The 15,796-nt window shown below is 40.7% G+C and overlaps 1 pseudogene; it reads right to left on the reverse strand.

The window, feature by feature from the left end:
* Positions 1 to 35: 35 nt before the first annotated feature.
* On the reverse strand, positions 36 to 15,441 carry LOC121495193 (annotated as a pseudogene).
* Positions 15,442 to 15,796: the final 355 nt, after the last annotated feature.

Genomic DNA, 15,796 nt, shown 5'->3' on the forward strand with positions numbered 1-15,796 from the left:
TAATAGGTCTTGGAACGGCGAGGGCGGACTTGCCCTCACCAGTGTGAGGAGGTAACTAAAGTCTTCTGCTCCTCCCACCCAAGAAGATTCTTTTCATTGAAGAATTTCCGTCGGACTTCCTTAGTCTGTCCCTTACAGCTAACGGAGATCCTACCTGTAATAATTTAACAAGATTGTACCACAAGGCAAGCATGTTTTACTCAGCAATTACAGCAAAACAAAGGAAAATAACTGAGTGAGCATGAAGTAAAATGTTTGGAGACTTCAGTTCTCATCTAGACCTTTTTTTCTTTTTAAGATTTTATTTATTTATTTATTTATGAGAAACAGAGAGAGAGAGGCAGAGACACAGGCAGAGGGAGAAGCAGGATCCATGCAGGGAGCCCGACGTGGGACTCGATCCTGAGACTCCAAGATCACGCCCTGGGCTGAAAGCGGCGCTAAACCGCTGAGCCACCTGAGCTGCCCCTAGACTTTTTTTTTTTCTTGCATGCCATTGTATCTCCAATAACTATAATAGTACTTGGTATGTAAAAATCAGTCCGTTCATATTTACTGAATGAAGGAGAGAGGGAACACAGGTCTTTTAAGCTAGGACTTCTGGTAAGATGACAAATGCACATGTGAGGAACTAAAAAAGACCAGAGCAGAAACCCGGAAGATACATAGTCTATTGTACAGATGCAACATCTCTTCCAAGACACAATTCTACTTTAATTGGCTTGGAGTAAAGCTCAGGAATCTGTTTTAAAAGCTCCCCAGGTGATTCTATTGTGATGCCAGGGCTGAGCACCATTGGAGGAGATGCTTTCCAAGGCCTCATTAGCCCACCTCAGGTTTCAGCATTTGCAAACTCTTGGCCTCATGGGATTCTACCTGCCAGACTGGGAGGGTCAGTCAATCTAACAGGGTCTTTGCTCTCCAAAAGCAAACCTAGCTATCATATGATTTCTTTCACTGGAATGGTTGCAATGAGAGAGTGACACTCCAAATGCAATAGCAAGCAATAGCAAATGCAATGAAAAAGAAAACTTGATCCTTCCAGGTTCATCCAAATTTGGAGCAATACCCTGAGGAAGATTTTGACTAGGACGATTCAGCCAGCTTAGTCAATAGAGATGTTGACCTAAAAATATGAGCATTCTCTGGGCTGCTGGAGGTTGGGCTACCTAGCTGTCCTTTATAAAATTGAGAAAAGCATGAACTTTGAAGCAAATCAGATCCATCTTGTGTATTATCAATTATGTAATAAATTACTCCAAAATTTTGTGGCTTTTTAAAAAAAAGATTTATTTATTCATGAGAGACACAGAGAGAGAGGCAAAGACATAAGCAGAGGGAGAAGGAGGTTCCCTGTGGGGAGCCTGATAAAATTTTGTGGCTTAAAACATTTATCATCTCACTGTTTCTGTGGGTCAGGAATCTGAGTATGGCTTGATTGTATCCTCTGTTTCAGGGTTTTTGTTTTGTTTTTTTTTTTAAGATTTTATTTATAGGGATCCCTGGGTGGCGCAGTGGTTTGGCGCCTGCCTTTGGCCCAGGGCGCGATCCTGGAGACCTGGGATCGAATCCCACATCAGGCTCCCGGTGCATGGAGCCTGCTTCTCCCTCTGCCTGTGTCTCTGCGCTTCTCTCTCTCTCTCTCTCTCACTAGCATAAAAAATAAATAAATAAATAAATAAATAAATAAATAAAAAGATTTTATTTATTTATTCATGAGAGACACAGAGAGAGAGGCAGAGACATAGGCAGAGGGAAAAGCAGGCTCCCTGTGAGGAGCCTGATGGGGCACTGGATCCCAGGACCCCGGAATCATGGCTTGAGCCAAAGACAGATACTCAACCACTGAGCCACGCAGTTGTCCCAGGTTCAGGGTTTTATATAGACTGTTATCAAAGTGCCAGTTTGACTGTAGAAGGATTCACTTCCAAGTTCACTCATGTGATTGTTGGTAGAACTCAATTCCTCCTAGGCTTTTGGACTGAAAGACTCAGTTCCTTATTAGCTATTGGCTTGTCTCAATTCCTTGTCATTGGGCCTCTGCAGCATGGCTGGTTGCTTCATCAAAGCATGCAAGCTGAGAAGGCAATAATGTCTATTAGCAAAATGGAAGTCACAATCTTTTTAACCTAATCACAGAAGTGACATCCCCTCATTTTTGCTGTATTCTATGCATCAGAAGCAAGTCACATTCAAGGGATGGGGATTACACAAGGACATGAATACCACCAGAGCTGCTTCATTGGGGCAGCCATCATTGGCCGGCCATCCTAGAAATCTGTCTGCCATATCTGGATTTGAGTTCTAGCTCTGATACTTTGACCTTGGGCAAGCTACATGGCCTCAGTTTCCCAAAGAATAATAATAGAAACTACTTCATAAGATGATTTTGAAGTTTAAATGAGGAACTGCCTTTAAATTATCTAGAACAGGGGATCCCTGGGTGGCGCAGCGGTTTGGCGCCTGCCTTTGGCCCAGGGCGCGATCCTGGAGATCCGGGATCGAATCTCACGTCGGGCTCCCAGTGCATGGAGCCTGCTTCTCCCTCTGCCTATGTCTCTGCCTCTCTCTCTCTCTCTGTGAATATCATTAAAAAAAAAAAAATTTTTTTTTAAATTATCTAGAACATAGAAAAATGCCCGATACATGTTTGTTGTTACTTAGGTTGTGGATATGAAGGGAGGAATGTGGCCTGGGAGATACAGGGAAGGTAAGCAGAGCAAGAGTCACTGTCTAAAGGCTATGATGTATGGGCGTCATCTGCCAGTTAAGCATCTGCCTTCAGCTCAGGTCATGATCCCAGGGTCCTGGGATTGAGCTCCAGGTCAGGCTCTCTGCTCAGTAGGGAGCCTGCTTCTCCCTCTGCCTGCTTGTACATAGACTTGCTCTCTCTCCCTGTCAAATAAACAAATAAAATCATTAAAAAAAATAAACAAAAATAAAAGTTGTGATGTAAGCTCTGAAGCATCCCAGTTTCCTAGTCAAAAGTTCAAAGGAGGGATCCCTGGGTGGCGCAGCGGTTTGGCGCCTGCCTTTGGCCCAGGGCGCGATCCTGGAGACCCGGGATCGAATCCCACGTCGGGCTCCCGGTGCATGGAGCCTGCTTCTCCCTCTGCCTATGTCTCTGCCTCTCTCTCTCTCTCTCTCTCTCTCTCTCTCTCTCTCTGTGACTATCATAAATAAATAAAAATTAAAAAGAAAAAAAGTTCAAAGGAAAAAGGGGAAAAAGGCAATGATGTCTTCTGCCCTCTAGGCACTTGACCAGCACAAGTTCTACTCATCAGCAAGATAAGTGTATCTTCAGAAGCAATTCAAACAGACATAGAAAACCAATCTTCCAGGATGCCTGGGTGGCTCAGTGGTTGAGCATCTGCCTTCAGCTCAGGGCATGATCCTGGAGTCTCGGGATTGAGTCCCACATCGGGCTCCCTGCATGGAGCCTGCTTCTCCCTCTACCTGTGTCTTTGCCTCTCTATCGGTGTCTCTCATGAATAAATAAATAAAATCTTTAAAAAAAAATAAATCTTCCATGTCTCACAGTCTTCATTAGTTTTTCCAGTAGAGTACTTGAAAGTTCTTTAGTATTTGAATGGAATTCATACTTAAGGTTTAGCTGTCAGGTAGCTGAGAGCTAGGACTCTGAAATCAGGAAATGAAAAGGAAGGTGGGGGGGATTCAAGGAAAGAATGTAATGAAGAGAACCCAAGAATCTCAAGAGGTTAAGAACAAAATACCAGGTTTGGCTCTGTTGCTGCCTTTTTTGGAGCCCTTAGGCAGAAGAGAAGGAGACCAGATAAGAACCCTCTATCAACTTTATGACTATCTGTAAACCATGCTCCAAGGCCATTGAAAGTTTTCTCTTCCAGCAAGTTCCTTATCTCTTGGGAAATGTCTCCTAATGCCTCCAAAGAGAAATCTAATATAAATAACTAAATTAACAAATATTTACTAAATATCTTCTAGGTCAGTCTTAATGAGAGGATGCAAAAGTAAACAAAGCACAATTACTATCTGTAAATAGTTTATAAATGATAGGAAAGATCTATGAAAGAAAGAGAAACTAAACGAGGACAGTGAATATGGAACTGAGGAGGAAGAAAAAGGACAATCTCTTTAATACTTTTCAATGTTAAGGAACTAATGTGATAGAACTTGGCACAAAATGACCATGAATATAATAGAGAATAAAAATTTCCTTTCTTTAGCAAACCACTAGAGGGAGAGAGAGAGTTTTAAAGTCAGCTTTACTAAAAGGATGATGCTACAGTTTACTTTGGGGAGAAAGATGTTTCCTTTTGGACACATACATTAAGTTAGAGACTGTCAGGTATATTCTTGCATATAGAACCATTAGACAGATAATGTGGACTTGAACCCTAAGAAGGCAGTCCAAGCTAGAGACAGAGACTTCAATACATTTATTGAGCATCGGGATCCCTGGGTGGCGTAGTGGTTTAGCGCCTGCCTTTGGCCCAGGGTGCGATCCTGGAGACCCAGGATCGAATCCCACGTCGGGCTCCCGGTGCATGGAGCCTGCTTATCCCTCTGCCTATGTCTCTGCCTCTGTGTGTGTGTGTGTGTGTGTGTGTGTGTGTGTGTGTGACTATCATAAATTTAAAAAAAAATTTATTGAGCATCTACCAAGTACTATACATGGTGCTACAAAGAAGAATAAGACAGTCCTTCAAAGAAAGCACAGTCTGGAGATAAACAGCCTATGAAAAGTGCTAATGATCATGTTTAAGAGGAAGAAGTGGGATGTTTGTATATAAACCTGGAGGTTTCAGATTGTTTATACTTAGTAAGTTTGGGGGCATGGTTAACTTAGCAAATACATAATCTTCATAAGGGAAGGGATGTGTGTTTCTATCCAAGACTTGCAAACAAACAAATTACTGGGTGTTCTTGCAGTTTTAGTACTGAGCAGAGACCAGCAAACTTCTATAAAGGACCATTCAGTAAATACTCAGGTTTTAGGCCAAAAAAAGCAAAATTGAGGCTATTGTATAGGTATTCGTAAACAAGAGAGAAAACAAATTTCCACAAAATTTTAATTAGTACTATTCAAAATAAACCAATAATTATTAAATACAAGTTTTGGTACAATAGGTTTACTAATGAAAGGGATAAAATTCCTTTGGGGAGTATGCATTTTGCTTAGTTGGGTTCCAGCATTATCAGAATCAATTGCAAATGTTCAACTATTAATGTTGATCTGTAATGAGATTTTATGTATCTCATCTGTCTTTTCACACAGATAACTACTGCCAAATACTGCTGTCAGTCCACAAGCATGTGATTCAACTGAGCATATTCATTGCTTGGAAAGCATTTATAGAATTCTGTTAGCTTCTCCTCTGGATATTTGCTCAATTTTTTAAATTAACTTTTTATTTATTTTTAAAGTAATCACGGGTTGCCTAGGTGGCTCAGTCAGTTAAGCATCTGCCTTCGGCTCAGGTCATGGCCCAGGAATCCTGGGACTAGGGCCTGCATTAGGATCCCTGCTTAGCAGGTAGCTTCTCCCTCTCTCTCTCTCTCTGCTACACCCATGCTTGTGCCCACTCTGCACGTGCACTCTTTCTCTATCAAATACATAAGTACAAAATCTTTAAAAACATAAAATAAGGGGATCCCTGGGTAGCTCAGTGGTTTAGCGCCTGCCTTCGGCCTGGGGCGTGATCCTGGAGTCCCAGGATCGAGTTCCGCGTCAGACTCCCTGCATGGAGCCTGCTTCTCCCTCTGCCTGTGTCTCTGCCTCTCTCTGTGTGTCTCTCATGAATAAATAAATAAAGTCTTTAAAAATAATAATAATAAAATAAAATAAGGGCACCTGGGTAGCTCAGTCTGTTGGACATCTGCCTTCGGCTCAGGTCATGATCCCAGGGTCCAGGGATTGAGCCCCCTCTCAGGTTCTCTACTCAGCGGAGAGCCTGCTTCTCCTTCTCCCTCTGCTATTCCCTCTGCTCATGCTCTCTGGCACACTTTCTCTCTCTTAAATAAAGTCTTTTAAAAATTAAAACAAATAAAATAATCTCTATACCCAACATGGGGCTCAAACTCACAACTCTGAGATCAGGAGTCATGGTATACCAGCCAGGCCCCCACCCCCCGCCCAGTTTTTGCTCAAAAACTCGTAATAAAACATTACCAATGCTAAGCCATCAAATTGCTGTGTAGTGGGGCAAATCAAGAAATTCAGCTTCTATTTCTGACAAAAAAATTAAAAAATAAAAATAAAACCCAAAGAACTGATGCTGGTTGTGTTTATGAGATTGAATGAAGTCAACTATTGACACTAGGACTTTATTTTTTTTAAAAAAAGCTTTTATTTATTTATTCATGAGAGACAGAGAGAGGCAGAGACATAGGCAGAGGGAGAAGCAGGCTCCCAAATATATGACTGGGAGAGAGGGGCAGAGGGATAGAGTCTTCAAGCAGACTCCCCACTGAGCATGGAGCCTGATGTGGCTGGATCTCACCACTCATGAGATCATGACCTGTCATGATGAGTTGAGTCAACCAACTGAGTCAACTAGGCACCCCGTGAATAACCATACACTTTAAATATATTACATTTTCACAAGACTTGTAAATTTGTTGAACTAAGCCCTTTTTCTGCTCCACATATATTTTTGCCACCATCAATTGTGAAACAATTTAGCAGATTTCAGGTTGTGCTGAATTAATGTTTTCTCAACTTCCTTAAAAACATTTTTACCTGTAATTGTTTCATGCAGATTATTCAGAGAGGCTAATTCTTCAGTGGCTTCAAATTCAGCATTAACTTGTCAAATAACAACTAAACACTATTGGCAACTATGGACTATCAAGAGCCAAGGAAAACCACTTGAAATCATTTGCTTTGGTTTTTTGTTTTGTTTTGTTTTGTTTTGTTTGTTTTGTTTTTTTGAGTAATCTCTACACCCAGTGTGGGGCTTGAACTCACAACCCTAAGATCAAGAGTTGTGTGCTCTTCTGACTGAGCCAGCCAGATGCCCGTAAAAATAAAATTGTTAAAAAAAAATAAAATAAAATAAAATAAAATAAAATAAAATAAAATAAAATAAAATAAAATTGTTAAGAAAAAAAGACATTCTCAAATTTTAAATTCTTAAATCTACCAAAAGTAGATTACAATGCATGATCACATAAAATGAACTTCACTTCAAAGCATCACAAACATTAGAATTCAAAAAGCCCAAAGATGGATATTACAAGTAATGTACAAAATAAATTTTCTTAAAAATAATTTTCAAAAGTTTTATAATTGATTTTCCCCCCAAAGTCCAAATAACTGTGGTCTATCTAGATAACCATTAAAGCCTTTATATGACCCTTCCTTTGATAAGATTAAGTTTATGCAGGGGGGCCTGGGTGGTTCATTTGGTTAAACGTCTGACTCATGATTTCAGCTTAGGTCATGATCTCAGTGTCTTGAAATCCAGCCCTGCATCAGGCTCCATGCTGGGTGTGAAGTCTGCTGAAGATTCTCCCTCTCCCTCTGTCTCTCTTCCCTCTCTCCCCCACACCCAACACTTTCTCTAAGAAGAAAAAAAAAAGTTCACGCAGAGCTGTATATCCATCCAAGTGTGTGTACAAGAGACACTCACATGCATCACACACACAAGCACATACATCCAGAGGGGCAGAAACACAGTTGAGTTTTCATTGTTCTGGGCACTTCCTATCCACATTAAGTCTGCCACCTTCCCATTACATTTAACAAATTCCTTCTTTGGAGGCAAGATATTTTCTTCAAAGAGGCCTGGTTGACAACATTCCCTGCTAGGAAGTATCAGGCCACCATGAAGGAAGACCCCTCACTTGCAAGTGCCTTCCCTACTCCCATCTTCTTTGTGTTCTTTGATATCATGGCTGTAAAGTACCCAGTCCTGGAGATGAAGTCAGGCTGGTGAAAGTTGTAGTGCTTGATTTCACTGTACCACCTATCAGCTATCTCCTTTTCTGTCTGATCATAGGAAGCCCATGCCAAGTTCTCTCTCCAAACTGGCTGTGACTGGACTCTAGGCTGGACTTGAGCATCCTTGGGTTGGCCAGGGCTTCTGAATAATGCTAAGCCTCCTGGTTGATCTTCTTGCAGAGCTTCAGTGCAGGGGGACACCATGCTACTGTTAGCAATTGAGGGTCTTCAGGACCTCATTATTAAACTGTTGGAAGCTGACTTGCTCGTGGCCCACTGGGTGCTTTCCCCAGCTCCCACTGCTGCTGTACTGTGCTTTCTTGCCTGGATCTGGGCTGCTGGAAATCAATTCCTATCTTTATGAACCTGGGCAGATGAGCAAATCCAGGTACCTAGAGGAAGTCAACCTTACTGGCAAAAAGAGGACAGTTGCTGATTCCAAGAGCCAAAACACACAAATGGCCAGGAAAAGGAGTAGAGGATTAGGGGTTGGGGGGTTAGTGGAGGATGTGGTAGAGAGAAGGAACTTGGAATTAACATAGCCCTGCCCAGTGGTCAAGGCACTATAAAAAGCTCTATGGAGCAGACCAAGGCCTGCCTACACCCCAACACATATACACACGAGATCTAGGTGCCCTTGCTCCTTAATCTACTGTTACTCAGGTTCATTTTCCTTCTCAAATTAGTTAATATAGACATGAAATAGAGCCCCAAGTTTCTGTGTACAGCCCATTTTTTCCTTCACAAACTCTAACCTTGCCCATAGATATTTGCTATCTATATATATCAATAGATTCCAAATCTATATATTTAGCTCAGACTGTTCTCATTAGTTTCAGACCCATATGTCCAATAACCCGCTAGATTTCTCTACCTGAAGACTACTCTGGTACCTCAAACTCAACATATAAAATGTTAAAACCATTGAAATATATTAAAATATATGTTCAATTTGTTGACCCATAAATTCCTTTAGGCAAAATTAAATCTCCTTCAATGTTTTGTTTTAAAAGAGCAGTGTACTTAGAGCCGCCAAATTATTATTTTTCCTTTGGGCCTAAAGTGAAAAGATTCCCATAAAGTCCTACAACCTCTTTATTAAATAAAGGAAAGTTAATATTTATTTGTAACAGCAAAAAACTAGAAACAACCTAAATGTTTTTTCTATAAATTTAACACATTTTTTTTAATTAAAGATTTTATTTATTCATGAGAAACACAGAGACACAGGCAGAGGGAGAAGCAGGCTCCCTGAGGGGAGCCCGATAAGGGACTTGATCCCAGGATCCTGGGATCAGGACCCAGGCCAAAGGCAGACACTCAACCACTGAGTTACCCGGGGATCCCTAGATTTAACACAATCCTAATGAAAATCCTAGTAGATAGGGGTGTGTGTGTGTGTGTGTGTGTGTGAGTGTGTGTGTGAAAATTGATAAGATCTTAAAATTTATACAGAAGGGCACCTGGCTGGCTCAGTCTGGAAAGTATACAGCTTTTTCTTTTTTCTTTTCCTTTTTTCTTTTTTAAGATTTTATTTATTTATTGGCAGAGAGAGAGAACACAAACAGAGGGAGAAGCAGGCAGAGGGAGAGGGATAAGCAGGCGCTCTGAGGAGGAAGGAGCCCAATGTGGGGCTCAATCTGAGGACCTTGGGATCACAACCTGAACTGAAGGCAGATGCTTAACTGACTGAGCCACCCAGGCATCCCATTATATAGCTCTTGATCTTAGAGTTTGCCTCCACATTGGGTATAGAGTTTGCTTAAAAATTTTTTTAGATGGAAATGGAATGGCCAAGAATAGTCAATATAATCTTTTTTTTTAATCTTTATTTTTTTTTATTTTTATTTATTTATGATAGTCACAGAGAGAGAGAGAGAGAGAGAGAGGCAGAGACATAGGCAGAGGGAGAAGCAGCCTCCATGCACCAGGAGCCCGATGTGGGATTCAGTTCCGGGTCTCCAGGATCACACCCTGGGCCAAAGGCAGGCGCTAAACCACTGCACCACCCAGGGATCCCTAGTCAATATAATCTTACAATCTTAAAATTGGAGGCCATACACTACTAGATATCAAAATTTATTACAAAATTATAGAAGTGACGAACACTTGTGACAAACACTTGATTTATGAAAAAGGAGATACTATAGAGCACTGGGAATAAAGATTGTTTTGTTGACACAAATCATCCACAACTTGGAAATGCTACAAAGAAGAGTCAGTAGGGCTAGATAAAGCTGATCTTTTTTTTTTTTAATTTTTATTTATTTATGATAGTCACAGAGAAAGAGAGAGAGAGGCAGAGACATAGGCAGAGGGAGAAGCAGGCTCCATGCACCGGGAGCCCAACGTGGGATTCGATCCTGAGTCTCCAGGATCGCGCCCTGGGCCAAAGGCAGGCGCTAAACCGCTGCACCACCCAGGAATGCCGATAAAGATGAACTATCAAGGCAATATATTTCTCCTTAACTCATTCTCTATTTATTATTGATTAAAGGCTAAAACTGTGAAGTCACGTGATAACTTACAGATTTTTGTTTGGTAATGATGCAAAGGATTTCTGATGAGTGGAAAAGGTTATGGGGAACCTGGCTGGCTCAATCAGAAGAGCATGCAACTCTTGACTGTGGGGTTGGTTGTGAGTTTGAGCCCTATGTTAGATGTAGAGATTACTGAAATAATTAATTATTTTTTTAAAAAAGGTGGGGGTGCCTGGGTGGCTCAGTCAGTTAAGTGTCTAAGTCTTGATTTTGGCTCAGGTCATGATCTCAGAGTGCTGAAATTGAGCCCCATGTCAGGCTCTATGCTCAGTGAGGAATCTCTCTCCCCTTCTCTCTTCCTCTCTCCCCCTGCCCCCCCAACTCGTGCTCATGTGCACTCTCTTTCTAAAATAAATAAATAAATCTTAAAAGAAAAGGAAAGGTTATGGTGTTATTATCCTGTAGACATTAACCAGTTTTAACTAACTTTTATCTAACATACCTTTTTCAAATGCCTATAAATACCTGTGATGGTTAATTTTTTGTGTTAACTTGACTAGGCCACAAAGTGCCCAAATATTTGGTCAAACATTATTCTGGGTGGATGTTTCTGGATGAGATTAACATTTGAATAGACTGAGTAAACCAGATTGCTCTTCCTAGGTGGGTGGGCTTCATCCAATCAGCTGAAGCCTCACTACAACAAAAAGGCTGAGTCAGAGAAAATTTCTCCAGGTGCTCAGTTAGCTGAATTTGTAAGGTATGTGACTTGCTCTCAGGGCTATGGGTTTGAGCTCTATGTTGGCTATAGAAATTACTTTAAAATCTCTAAAAAACAGAGAGAGAAAACATTTCTCTCTGACCGGCCAGTTGTTTCAATTGGGACATTGGTCCTTTATCTTGTCTTTAGAGTCAAACATCAGCTCTTCCTGGGTCTTCAACCTGCTGGCTTTCAGACTATAATCATACTGTCAGCTTTTTATCAGGCCTTTGGATTGGGACTGGAACTATACCATCACCTCTTCTAGGTCTCTAGTTTGCCAACCTGAAAGATCTTGGGACGTGTTAGCCTCCATAATCCTGTAAGGTAATTCCTTATAATAAAATCTCTCCATCTCTATGTATGTGTGTATGCATATATATGCACATATGTGTATGGTTATGTATATATATATGTGCATATATATGCATACATATACACATATTGCCCCCTACCATACTCTAATACAATACCTAATTTGCTTAGGAGTCTTGGTGTCCATTGAAAGATGAATGGAAAAAAAAAAAAAAAGAAAGATGAATGGATAAAGAAGATGTGGTTTATGTATACAATGGAATATTACTCAGCCATTAGAAATGACAAATACCCACCATTTCCTTCAACATGGATGGAACTGGAGGGTATTATGCTGAGTGAAGTAAGTCAATTGGAGAAGGACAAACATTATATGGTCTCATTCATTTGGAGAATATAAAAAATAGTGAAAGGGAATAAAGGGGAAAGGAGAAAAAATGAGTAGGAAATATCAGAGAGGGAGACAGAACATGAGAGACTCCTTACTCTGGGAAACGAACAAGGGGTGGTGGAAAGGGAGGTGGGCGGGGGGTGGGAGTGACTGGGTGACCAGCACTGAGGGGGGCACCTGATGGGATGAGCACTGGGTGTTATGCTATATGTTGGCAAATTGAACTCCAATAAAAAAATTAAATTAAAGTAAATTAAAAAAAAACTAATTTCCTTGAATGCTTATCAAACATGCTTTATCATCTTCCTTATTCCTTCAGTAATGAGTTAAATGAATTTGTCATGCATTCATTCCATATAATTTTTTAAAAAGATTTTATTTATTTATTCATGAGAGACATAGGCAGAGGGAGAAGCAGGCTCTTTGCTGGAGATTCGATCCCAGACCCTGGGATCACGCCCTGAACCGCAGGCAGACACTCAACCGCTGAGCCACCCAGGCATCCCTCATTCCATATCCTTATTAGAATCTTGCTTTTAACTTTTTGAAAGTTGTACTTTGATGACGTTTTTTAACAAAAAGTGTTGGATCAGTTCCATAACCATATGGGGAAAAAAAATGAATCTTGACTCCTACTTCACACCATACACAAAATCTATTGTAGATGAGTTATAAAAGGTAAAATAATAAAGGTTCTAGACAATGACATAAGAGAATATATTCATTAACTTGGGATAGGCAAAGACTTCTTTTTTTTTTTTTAAGACTTCTTAAATAGGTATAAAATAAAGTCATTATCCACAAACAATGAAATAAATTGGACTATATTAAAGTTAAGAACTTCTCAGACCACCTAGGTGACTTAGTTGGTTAAGCATCTGGCTTCCCCTCAGGTCATGATCTCAGGGTCCTGGGATCAAGCCCCACATCAGGCTCCCTGCTCAGCAGGGTGTCTGTTTTTCCCTCTTCCTCTGACCTTCCCCCCCTGCTCCTGCTCTCTCTCTCTTTCTCAAATAAATAAATAATTTTTAAAAATAAAGTTAAGAACTTCTGTTTATTGAAAAACACTACTTAGAAAATAAAGAAATCTACAGAATGGGAAAAGTTATTTGCAATAGATTTCTCTAACAAAATAATCATATACAGAATATACAAGGAGCTCTTACAAATAGAAAAAAGACAGACAACCAAATATAAAAATGGGCCAAGGGTATCACTGGGTGGCTCAGTGGTTTAGTGCCTGCCTCCACCCAGGGCGTGATCCTGGAGACCTGGGATTGAGTCCCGCGTGGGGCTCCCTGCATGGAGCCTGCTTCTCCCTCAGCCTGTGTCTCTGCCTCTCTCTGTGTGTCTCTCATGAATAAATAAATAAAATCTTTAAAAAAAGAAAAAAGAAAAATGGGCCAAGGACTTGACCAGGCAAATCACGAATGGTAACCAGTAGGCATACGGAAAGGTGCCCAAATTTACTAGATATCAAGGAAATGCAAACTAAGGCCACAGTGAGATACTTCTGCATATACACTAGAATAGCTGAAATTAAAAAGACTGACAACATCAAGAGTTAGCAAGAAAGTGGAGAAACTAGACTTCACATATATTGTAGCACTATGAACTGTTGTTACAATCTCTTTGGAAAAAATATTGGCAATATCTATTGAAGCTGAACATATACATGCCCTATTACTCAGTACTTCTAAGTATACATCCAATAAAAATACATGTACATCAGTCAATAAATTTATTTTTTTTAATGTAGAGGAAAAATAAATACCAATTTGGAATAGTGGTTACTGCTGGAGAGAGAAGATGAGAAGCAAAGGAGAGAATGGAATGAGATTAGGAAGGACTATATATAAAAGCTCAACTTATCTGAAATATTAATTTTCTTGAGAATTTAAAGCAAATGTGGTAAAATATTAATATTTGATAAAGCTGTGTGAAAAGAATGTGGGTGTTTGTTATAGTATTCTTTATAACTTTCTCTATGCCTAACATATTTCATAAAGAATTTTATTTATTTCCTTTAATTTAATTTTATTTTTTTTATGTGAGCTTTATACCCAACATTGGGCTTGAACTCCTGGCCCTGAGATCAAGAGTTAATATGCTCTACCAACTGAGCCCCTCATAAAGACATTTTTTAAATCTTGTAGAATACTCAGAGAATGTTTAAGAGCCATTGATTTAAAATAAAAACTTGTAATATGAATATACAATGTAATACCAATATTGTGTATATAAATATACTACATACACACACACATAGGTTGATATGATGTGATAAAACTGGCACTTTGAGCACCTGGGTGGCTCAGTTGGTTAAGCGCCTGCTATCGCCTCAGGTCATGATCCTGGAACGCCAGGATCCAAGTTCCAGGATCCAGCCCTGTGACCAACAGCTCCCTGCTCAGCAGGGAATCTGCTTCTCCTTCTCCCTCTGTCCTCCCAGCTCATGTTCTCTCTCACTTGCTCACTCTCTCTCAAATAAATAAACAAAATATTTTTAAAGGAACGAAAGAGATACAGAAAGAAAGAAAAGAAAGAAAGAAGCTGGCACTTTAACTCATGAGTCTTCCTTCCCAAAACCCATAACCCCAGTCTAATCATGAGAAACACATCGGACAAATCCTACTGAAAGATATTCTGTAAAACATCCTATGGTAAAACCATCAATGCCATTGAAAACAAGGAAATCTGAAAAAATGTGAGTCAAGACAAGTTTAAGGAGACATGACAACTAAATGCAATGTGCTATCCTGGATGGGATGCTGGAACAGAAAACTGGCATAAGGAAAAACTAAGGAAATTTCATCAAGGTATGGACTTTAGTTAATGATAATGTATCATTTAAAGTCAAGTAATTTAGCCAAATTCATACAGCTAGTAAATATCCAATACCCAAAGTTCAGAGGCCTATGCTTTTTCCACTACTCCAAACCCTTCCACCTTTACTCTCTGTAGGATTATCAAGCTATTTGACAACTTAAACAAGTTCCTTGAGGATAGAGAAAAACTTTTTTTTTCTTTGCATATCACTGGTGTTCAGTAAACCAGCTTAAGTTAACTACTTACCGAAAAAAAAAAAAGTCCCAGAAACCTAAAGAATCTGAGACTTTCAGAGAACTTTATCAGGTTTGATCCACAATCTATATCGCCAGCTCCACGGAGAGAGGCCCGATAGACCCTCTCAAAGTCCTCTTTGATAGACTCAAAGCCCTTCAGTTCTGCAAGGGTCCTGTGCTGCCATCTACAGGTAGCTGGTGAGCGCTGACTTTCCCTGCAGTATCTCGGGAAATAGTGAGGCGAGTGTAAATCGGAGAGAAGACTCAAGCGCTAATTAAATTACAGAACATTTGTAACTGTCACATAGTTCACTTGACATTTGTACAAAGCAAAGGCCCTACTTCTCTCCGGCGATTGCAGGCTCTTCTACCTCTGTATTAACACGTACGCTCCTAAAATTCACAGAATTCCTTACTGACCCACCACCTTCCAAAGGTACAGATCTGGCTGTCATTGCCCATCTCCCAGAACTCAGATTCTCCTGCACAGCGTAGGCTGCAGACATTTGCTCGACCTCACAGACTTGAGACCCTAACAACCAGATTCTCGCATCTTCACAGACCCCTGAGACTCCTCGCACTACCTTGCAAACCCCACAGCCCTCCCCCATTAGGGCAAATGCATGCGCTAACCCAGACTTCTCCATAGAAAGGCTCGAGTTCCGCAGGCAGCTCACACTAGCCGGAAAGCCCGGGAGAGCCCCAGTCAGGCTCGGTGCCCTCAGGCTAGCGCTTTGATGCCAGCTCGGGCTCTCTCACCTCAAGCCCGATCCGGTCAGCCTAGGCCCGCACCCGGCGGACCAAGGCCCCGCCCTCTAGACCTGTCATCACAGAAGCCGCACGTGGCCGGGGTGGGACCTC

The sequence above is a fragment of the Vulpes lagopus genome, chromosome 7, assembly GCF_018345385.1.
Source record: "Vulpes lagopus strain Blue_001 chromosome 7, ASM1834538v1, whole genome shotgun sequence".
Taxonomy (NCBI): Eukaryota; Metazoa; Chordata; class Mammalia; order Carnivora; family Canidae; genus Vulpes; species Vulpes lagopus.